Source organism: Lactuca sativa, chromosome 7 (genome assembly GCF_002870075.4).
Source record: "Lactuca sativa cultivar Salinas chromosome 7, Lsat_Salinas_v11, whole genome shotgun sequence".
Lineage (NCBI taxonomy): Eukaryota > Viridiplantae > Streptophyta > Magnoliopsida > Asterales > Asteraceae > Lactuca > Lactuca sativa.
This window is the reverse complement of record NC_056629.2, coordinates 150683948-150694106: the sequence shown is the minus strand read 5'-3', so window position 1 is coordinate 150694106 and position 10159 is coordinate 150683948. Positions and strand designations below refer to the sequence as shown.

General features: G+C 37.7%; 1 non-coding gene across 1 annotated transcript; it reads right to left on the bottom strand.

Annotated features, from left to right (window-relative positions):
• Nucleotides 1-9817: 9817 nt before the first annotated feature.
• On the bottom strand, nucleotides 9818-9924 carry LOC111911499 (small nucleolar RNA R71). The gene has a single exon (XR_002856875.1). It is a non-coding gene; the product is annotated as a small nucleolar RNA R71 (small nucleolar RNA).
• Between the last annotated feature and the right edge of the window lie 235 nt (nucleotides 9925-10159).

The window sequence follows — 10159 nt, the reverse complement described above, 5'->3', positions numbered from 1 at the left end:
CAAGATCCTCAATCCTCTCCGAGATCTTGGATCTTAAATATATCTAAGGATCCTTAAACCTATCAGGATCCCAGTTCTTAAAGGGGTCTCAGTATCCTGAACATTGCCATTATTATTTCCTAACAAGATTAACGACTATATTTCTTGTTTATTTCTCACAACGAAGAATCACTCGAACCAGGCTTAAAATCCGGGAATACAAAGTCAAAGCACGTTGCAAATACAAGTTCAACAGGATCCCAAGAATCTCGGATTTATAGTTACTTAACCTAGACTATAGATACACTTGTAAAATTTTACACAACGAGTACAATTAACTGACATCTTACTCATGTAGACTTACTTTATCATTTGTAATCGTATTACCAAGCTCATCTCTATGATTTATGTTCAAATCAATAAGATCATACATGGCAGGTGATCATTATCACCTCCTTAGGTTTTATGTTGGAGATCCTAGCAAGGATCAAGGGCTTTGCTTGTAAACCACCTGTGTCATTTTAATTTCAATTCCATATTCACATTAATACCAACACCATAAACACTCATGAAATTTGGTTGATATCCATCTAATCAATTTTGGAACAAAACAATTTGGCGCCCACCGTGGGGTCGTGGTGTTCATAATCCTCGATAATTCAAGTCAACACAATCAACTCTATCTTCTTCCTCTTTTCTTACTGTTTCCTTTAAAATCTCCCACCACCTCCAAGCAAACCTCCAGGTCAGAAGAAAGCCTCTCAAACTTCTAGGAAGAGCATCTCTCTGAATACCAGTTGTGGAGGTATAGGATTGTGACATCCCCATTTTCACAGCCAGAAAAGACCGATTTTGTTTATGCTTTATAAAAATCAGAGTACCTCTTCTAATAAAAATGTTGCGGAATTTGTTCCCAGTAAAACATGATAAATACGTTATCAAAGCACTTCTAAAGAAAAAGTATTTTTATTCATTTTTAAACATTTGGGATGTCATCGTCAATACAGAAACATAAGCATAAATAGAACTTACATTCATTATCGCTAGTGATTTATATCTTCTTAATCTCTAAGTGTAATGTGACTTCATATCAACACCTGTGATATAAATAAATTGAGTGGGTCAGGTTGGGAAACCTGGTGAGTACATAGGGATTGCAATCCCAAAATGTTATACCATATATGTAGTTTAAAACTCACAAAATATACAATTTCACCATATATATAAACAACTCTTATCCCACCCCATCGATCCTCACAACGAGACTATCCATACTCTCGGACCTAAGATTAGCCGTTTTACCTAATCCATACTCCCGGATCATAAATGAACGACTATACCTAATCCATACTCTCGGACTAGGGACGAATGACTAATCCGTACTCTCAGATTAATGATGAATGATTATGCCTAATCCATACTCTCGGACTAGGGATAATGACTCTATCTAATCCATGCTCCCGGATCAATGACATATACTAAGGTTTTATTCTCTGAGTATAATTCACTCGTACTCGTAAGAAAACACTACCCAGTATTCCTCATAATTAATTTAGGTTTACTCTTTATCCTAAATCAGCATATATAATAAGGTATGTTCTTTAACAAGTATCTCAGGCAACTTCAAATAATTCGCACATAAACATATATTTAATACTTCAATCAATACTTGTATTAAAATCATGTTCATGAAAGGGACTATGCACTCACTTGAAAAGGTGGTGATTCTGAACTCAGACAGCGCTTCACTTCTTAAAAATAATTTCCTTCGACGAAACCTAGTATTATTACCACTAGAGTTTAGTCTATTATTCGTAGAGACTAATTAATAGTCTAGCTATTATTACTATTATATAAGCGTTAAACAATACTTATATAACCCATAATAATAACTCAAGTACTTATTATAAGTTCCTAATAACGTTACTATAATTAAATAAACGATATATTAAAAATAGCGTAGGCGTAGCTCACTTACAACGGGTTTTATAGAAAACCGGGCTTTGCTTGGAGCAGCATTCCCGAACTGAAAAGCTCTTCCTCTTGGAGCCGTCGAGCACTCCGGGGCTTCCGCCTCGTGCTAGGGAGGTTCCCTAGGCTTTTCGGGGGGTTTCGGGGCTAGAGAGAGGTTCTAGAGAGAGAGTAAAAAGAAGAAAGAATGGGAAATGTGTGAAGAAAATGAGGGTGGGAGAGGTTCTATTTACAGGGTGAAAATGGTTGAACTTTGTGCCACATGTCACCATCTAGTGGCAAGACTTGGGGAGAAAGCAATGACCAAGATTGTATCACATCACCTATTTTCGCATAGCACACTTCTGACTTCAAAAATCCATAACTTTAACATACGACCTCCGTTTTTGACGTTCTTTATATCCACGCATAGGTAAAAATAAGATCTACAACTTTCATTTTTATTCCGTCGTCTAATTCCCGACCGATCTTAAATTTAACAGTATGAGGAGATTATACTATTAAATGTCCGCGTAAAATTCATAACTTCTACATACGAACTCTGTTTTCGTCCGGCTTTTTACCGTTGAGTTCCTATTAATGAGATCTGAAATTCTCATTTAGGTCGCATAGGCGAAAAACCACTCGAACTAAAATTCGAGTTTCGGGTCGTGCACTGCTATGCCAAATCTTAGAAAATTCATAACTTCCTCATACGAAGTCAGATTTTGGGTGTTCTTTTTTTGTATGTTCTCGGTTTAACATATACTACAACTTTTATTTGGATCGATAAGGCTAAAAATTACTTTATCAAAAATTCACTATTTACGTCTCCCGGTGCCGTGCCGGTTTTGCCGTAAAACTTCGACGGGCCATAACCTCTTCGTTATAACTCGGATTTTGGCGTTCTTTATATGTACGGAACTCTTGAGACATATTATAAAACTTGGTTAAGATTATTTATTATAAATATTCTTTTGTTGAAAAGTCATTTTCGGCCCCTATTATCTCTAAATTGACTAGCCCGGATCTACGGGCGTTACAAATTATCTCCCCCTTAGGATAATTACGTCCCAGAATCATCAATGAAATAGGCTCACATGATGACTCCATACGTTATCTCTTCATCCTAAGTAATAATAGTAACTTTTATGTTTCTTTGAATGAATATCTAACTCTAAGACTTCTTGATTGCAGGCGGTGCTTGATCTTGCACTTGCTCCCTATCTCACGTTAGACTCCAAATTATGACCTTCAAGTCACAATCTCGATCCTTACTGGAGACTACTTATTCTTCTTAACAAACTTAAGATAAGTTATTTTATTACTAAAATGGACCGATGTGTCATATTCTAATGACTTATCATCGTATGTTCCCACGCTTAGAATCAGGTCTCTTAGAGTCTTCCAGAACAGACTATACTTTCGTTCATGTTCCAATCTCATCTTAAAAGGTAGCATTTCTAGCTACAAGCAACTATCGGGATACCTCTACTGATCACTTTGATTATTTTTCTCTTTAAGCTTTTAGCTTAAGTCAAGTGCTACATCGGACTTGATTCTCTGAACTATATCATACTTATCGTAGTCGGACTCAATTTGATTTGACCGCTAGGGTTGTTATAACAATCACCTTCTTAGTCATTACCAAAACGATGGTAACGATATTCTTGAAAAAAACGATACCAATTACTAGTTTCTTGGTGACCTTGTGACCTTTCCTGATCCAAGTGCGAGTCATGTGCTTCCAGTAGTATAGGCCTCTACTACCATTCACACCTACTCATACTCGTCCGATGTATTGTATCGCAGTTTTCCCAAGTCACCATAAAATAAAATCACATGACAGCTTAACACATTGGATAGCAAAACGAAAGTTTTTATATTATTCCTTGAAACGATTACATAGGTGTTCAAGTTCACCCAATACTATGCCTCTAATAAGCTACATCATACTATATTATGGCTACTGCATAACTCGTTCTTCGGATATGAAGTCCTCATCCTTGATTCCTCGCGTTGTCATTTGCTTCGTCAAGGATCATCTGAAATGCTCTTGCCTTTGGTTTTGGCGGCATATTCGGCTTTGTAGCTTCCTCTTTCCTTGGGAAGTCTTGCTTGAAGTGTCCCTCTTCACCACACTTAAAGCAGACTTCTCTCTTAGTTGTGCATTCACTAGCGTAATGACCAGTCTTCCCACATTTAAAGCAAGTCATCTCTTTAGAGCATTTCCCAATGTGCTTCTTTCTGCACTTGTCACACCATTGCGTTCCTTCTTTGAACTAGACTTCGAGAATTTTCTCTTATCGTCGGACCTTGAGGATCCTTCAAACTTTCTCTTCTCGCCAACCTCCATCTTGCTGGTGGCTCTTCCCTTGATCGTATCTTCAACAGACTTGGCAGCCCAGATAGCTGCCTCCAGAGTAGGTGCCTGACGTACTAGCACCGCATACTCCCATGGAAGTCCCTTTGCGTACTTGTCAATTTTTGTCAGGTCGTCCGGGACAAGGCGCAAAGAAAACTCCATCTTGTCCGTGAAGTTGTTGGTGTATTCATCGATGGTCATGCTTCCTTTCTTCAAGGTTAGGAATTGGTTCTCCAGCTCGAGCAGGTTTTGGGATGAACAGTACTTACGTTTGAATTGCACCAAAAACTCTGCCCATGTCAGTTGCAGGGGCTCATTGGGGATTAAAGTCTTCCCCATGGTGTTCCACCAACGAACAGCACCTCCTCGGAACTGTCGTACTACAAACGCGGTCTATAATTTGCCTCTGCAACCACACGTCATGAAGCCAACTCCATCTCCGAGATCCAATCCATAACTCCGATTGGATCTTCCTTTCCATTGAAAGTCGATGGCTTGCAAGTCAGAAAATCTTTGTACTTGCATCCATTCCTCTCCGTCTTCTTGATTAATCCTTCTAATCACCGGTGCATCGGCTTGACCAACGATCCTACTATAGTTCCCTTCCTCTGATTGCCCATCATTCAGTTCGGGTTGTTCGATAGGCATCGTAAGTTCCTCTCGAGTTTGTTGAAGTAATCGCCTTGTTTCCTCCATTTGACGATCCAACATCATCTGGATCAACGCTTGAACTTCGGCCATTGTGATTGGCTCAGGAGCTGCTACTACAACAGGTATTTGCTCAATCACTGGGGGTTGATCTCGGTTCCCATTTGCATTCACGTTTCCGCTACGGGTCCTTGCCATCTTGATCTATACACCGAATAAGGTGAATCTAAATCTTTATTTAGGATTGACGTTTAAATCATCCTTATCACTCCAAAACGTTTATTTGCTAGTTCTAATATCATAGTTAAACACTTAGAATCCTAAACACATAAGGTTTACAGATTCGGTCGGCAATAAACCATAGATCCGAACAAATGACAACATATAAGGCACAAGCATTTAGCACATAAAAGCATTTTAGGCACAATTCCTAAAATAAGCTAGTGCTCACATCTCACAATCATCGCTTAGCATTCTAAGTTTAAGTCTAGAAATAAATCCATATTCCTAGTTTGCTTAAACTAATGCTCTGATACCAACTGTAGCATCCCCATTTTCACAGTCAGAAAAGACCAATTTTGTTTATGCTTTATAAAAATCAAAGTACCTGTTTTAATAAAAATGTTGCAGAATTTGTTCCCAGTAAAACATGATAAATACGTTATCAAAGCACTTCCAAAGAAAAAGTATTTTTATTCATTTTTAAACATTTGGGATGTCATCGTCAATACAGAAACGTAAGCATAAACAGAACTTGCATTCATTATCACAAGTGATTTATATCTCCTTAATCTCTCAGTGTAATGTGACTTCATATCAACACTTGTGATATAAATAAACTGAGTGGGTCAGGTTAGGAAACCTGGTGAGTACATAGGGATTTCAAAATCACAATGTTATACCATATATATAGTTTAAAACTCACAAAATATACAATTTCACCATATATATAAACAACTCTTATCCCACCCCGTCGATCCTCACAACGAGACTATCCATACTCTCGGACCTAAGATTAGCCGTTTACCTAATCCATACTCTCGGATCAGTAATGAACGACTTTACCTAATCCATACTCTCGGACTAGGGACGAATGACTAATCCATACTCTCGGACTAGGGACGAATGACTAATCCATACTCTCGGATTAATGATGAATGATTATGCCTAATCCATACTCTCGGACTAGGGACAATCACTATGTCTAATCCATGCTCCCAGATCAATGACATATACTAAGGTTTTATTCTCTGAGTATAATTCACTCGTACTCGTAAGAAAACACTACCCAATATTCCTCATAATTAGTTTAGGTTTACTCTTTATCCTAAATCAGCATATATAATAAGGTATGTTCTTTAACAAGTATCTCAGGCAACATCAAATTATTCGCACATAAACATATATTTAATACTTCAATCGATACTTGTACTAAAATCATGTTCATGAAAGGGACAATGCACTCACTTGAAAAGGTGGTGATTCCGAACTCAGACAACGCTTCGCTTCTTAAAAATAATTTCTTTCGACGAAACCTAGTATTGTTACCACTAGAGTTTAGTCTATTATTCGTCGAGACTAATTAATAGTCTAGCTATTATTACTATTATATAAGCGTTAAACAATATTTATATAACCCATAATAATAGCTCAAGTAGTTATTATAAGTTCCTAATAACGTTAGTATAATTAAATAAACGATATATTAAAAATAGCGTAGGCGTAGCTCACTTACAGCGGGTTTATAGAAAACTGGGCTTTGCTTGGAGCAGCATTCCCGAGCCGAAACGCTCTTCCTCTCGGAGCCGTCGAGCACTCCGGGGCTTCCGTCTCGTGCTAGGGAGGTTCCCTAGGCTTTTCGGGGGGTTTCGGGGCTAGAGAGAGTAAAAAGAAGAAAGAATGGAAAAGGTGTGAAGAAAATGAGGGTAGGAGAGGTTCTATTTATAGGGTGAAAATGGCTGAGCTTGGTGCCACATGTCACCATCTAGTGGCAAGACTTGGAGAGAAAGCAATGGCCAAGATTGTGTCACATCACCCATTTTCGCACATCACACTTCTGACTTCTAAAATCCGTAGGATTCACATACGACCTCAGTTTTTGACGTTCTTTATATCCACGCGTAGGTAAAAATAAGATCAAAAACTTTCATTTTGACTCCGTCGGCTAATTCTCGACCAATCTTAAATTTAACAGTACGAGGAAATTATACTGTTAAATGTCCGCGTAAAATTCATAACTTCTACATACGGGTTTTCGTCCGTCTTTTTATCGTTGAGTTCCTATTAATGAGATCTTCAGTTCTCATTTAGGTCGCGTAGGCTAAAAACCGCTCGAACTAAAATTCGAGTTTCGGGCCGTGCACTGCTATGCCAAATCTTAGAAAATTCATAACTTCCTCATACGAAGTCAGATTTGGGCGTTCTTTTTTTGTATGTTCTCGGTTTAACATATACTACAACTTTTATTTGGATCGATAAGGCTAAAAAGTCCTTTATCAAAAATTCACTATTTACGTCTTTTATTTGCATAATTAGCCATATGTTTAGCATACAATATTATTCATTTTTAGTTAATTATGTGCATAATGTGGACAAAAGGTACTTAATAATGCTTAAATTGTGTTTTCAGTCCAAAGACATGCTTGGAAGCAAAAAGGAATAAGGAGAAGCGATTAGAGACCAGAGAATGATGAAAAAGGAAAAACCACACACCAACTCGGCGAGTCCACACGTAAACTCGACGAGTCCATGAGAATGTTCCCGAAGAAAAGTCAAAAATCCTTACCATACACGGATTTCACTTGGTACTCGGCGAGTCCACGACCTACTCGTCGAGTAGCCCCTGTTTTGTGATAACTATAAATATGGGGTCTTAATCCGAATTGAAGGACTTTTCTGGCTTCCTTGGAGAGAGAGCTATGATTGGTGAAACCCTTTAAGACCTAAAGAACCCTAACCTTTGATCTTTGAAGTTTCAAGGCGAATTAGGTTATATTTCCACTTAATCTTAGGATTGAATTATGTTTAGCTTAATCAAATTCATTCTTGAGCTTGTTTTCTTTGTAATCATGAGCTAAAATTCGGATGGTTTCTGTTTAGGAAGAATGACATTACTCCTATGGTTTAATTATTACTTTTGTTAATTGTTTATTGGTTATTTTATTAAATTAAGTTTGTTAAAGAACCATATGCATTAACCACAACTATTTTCTGTTAATTGGAAAACAATTAAGCTGCATGAACATCTCTTAGTTGTTAACCTCATATGTTTATGTGACCACTTTATCATATGTCTAGGAATAATGAACATGAAACTAGAATTAATAAGAGAATGGGTAAATTAATGTGTAAGCTTGTTTGAGAAACCAACAAACAAGAGGTTAATTGAAACACCCACTTGATTAACCAGTTACAAATTTTATTTAATCCAAATAATTGAACTAGGGAATTAATTAGTTTAAACAATTGGCCACTACTTGAATTGATTAATTGTCTAAGGGTTAGTATTAGTGAACACGAACCTAACCACTATAGTTGGTAACCAATAACAATTAACTTATCACATTATTACACAAATAACCATAAGAGTGAATTTGTTGGACCTAAACAGAAACTCTTTATCAAATTTGGTGAATTTTTACTTGTTTTAGTTTTTAGTTAATCACTTGTTAGGTGGTGTGCTTAAGTTTCTAGTCTTGTAAAACTAGAGAAAAAGCTTTATTTTTATTACTTGCTTAGTTAAAATTAGTTATTAGTTTAATTTCCGTTCCCTGAGTTCGACACTCTACTTATCCAACTATACCACTAAAAGACAGGTTCACTGCCTTTGTGTGCTACATTTATAATTTAAAAGTAGGATTAAAACCAGTGCATTTTACACACATCAAGTTTTTGGTGCTGTTGCCGGGGAACGGTTCAAAAATTAAATTTAATTCCTAATTTTATCAATCCTTTGTGTGAGTTTTCTTGCACAAAGTTAATTTTTTTTAGTCATTCAGTAAGTAGGTTAGGTTTTAGAATCCATTAGTATTTTTTTGAATTTTTACCTGTAGTTTTAAATTTTTTTTTATAAAACACGCTACTCGCCGAGTGCACTAGCACCTACTCGGCGAGTATCCTGTTGTTTGAAAGTTATTTTTTTCGTTATTTAAGTTGCATTTTTTACTTTTTACGTGTTTTTCTGGTTTTATTTAAGGACTTTGATGACTAGAGGAACCAACACTCCACTGGTACCCCCGCTTGAAGACCCGGAATCCACATTGAGAAAGAACAAAGGCAAGGACGTGGAAAGCTCAAATACACCTAAGAAATCACCTTTGTCTAACTTGAAGATTGTTTTTGGGAAAAAAGAAGAGCAGCAAATCAGGAGCTTCCAGCGCATTTTTGGCAGGCGAAGACCCGATCAAAGAAGACACCGAGTACGACACCGAGGAGGAAGAAGAACCTACATTCGGGCACGACTATGATTCCGGCGATGAGTTAGCACTTACCATGTCTAACATTGATGAGATCCCCATGGGAGAATGGAAGAAGAGGATCCGCGATGACACTGGCCAGGGACTTGTGCAACCCGCAATTCCCGCAACTGCTACTTTTGAGCTTAAGGGTCACATTCTTGCTCTACTCAATGAGATCCCCTTCACCGACAAAGACCATGAAGATGCTTACAAGCACTTGGATGAAGTCAATGATGTGGCTGATTATTTCAATGTTCCAAATGTGCCTCGGGAAACTCAGCTACTTCGCATGCTTCCGGTTACTTTGAAGGGTGTTGCAAAGGATTGGCTCAAGTCATTGCCCCCCGGATCGATCACTACATGGGCCCAAATGAAAGAAGAATTCATTGATCAATTCTGCCCGCCATCCAAGATATCCAAGCTCAAGAAAGTCATTGCTAACTTTGAACAACAAGCAGGAAAGTCACTATATGAAGCTTAGGTGAGGTACAAGAGTTTGCTAAGGAATTGCCCGCATCATGACCTCAATAGTCAACAAGAAGTCTCCATCTTTTATGATCGAGTAAATGTTACCACTAGGCAATTACATGACTTGCAAGGTCCACTCACGAAGAAGGGACCTCCAGTAATAAAGCAATTGATTGAAGAATTCTCTAAGCATTCTAGAGAATACCATAATCCAAGAAATGATGTGACTAGGTGGGCCGCCTATGCAGCTTCAGAAGAATTGTCAGCAGTCATGGCTATGCTAAAAACCATG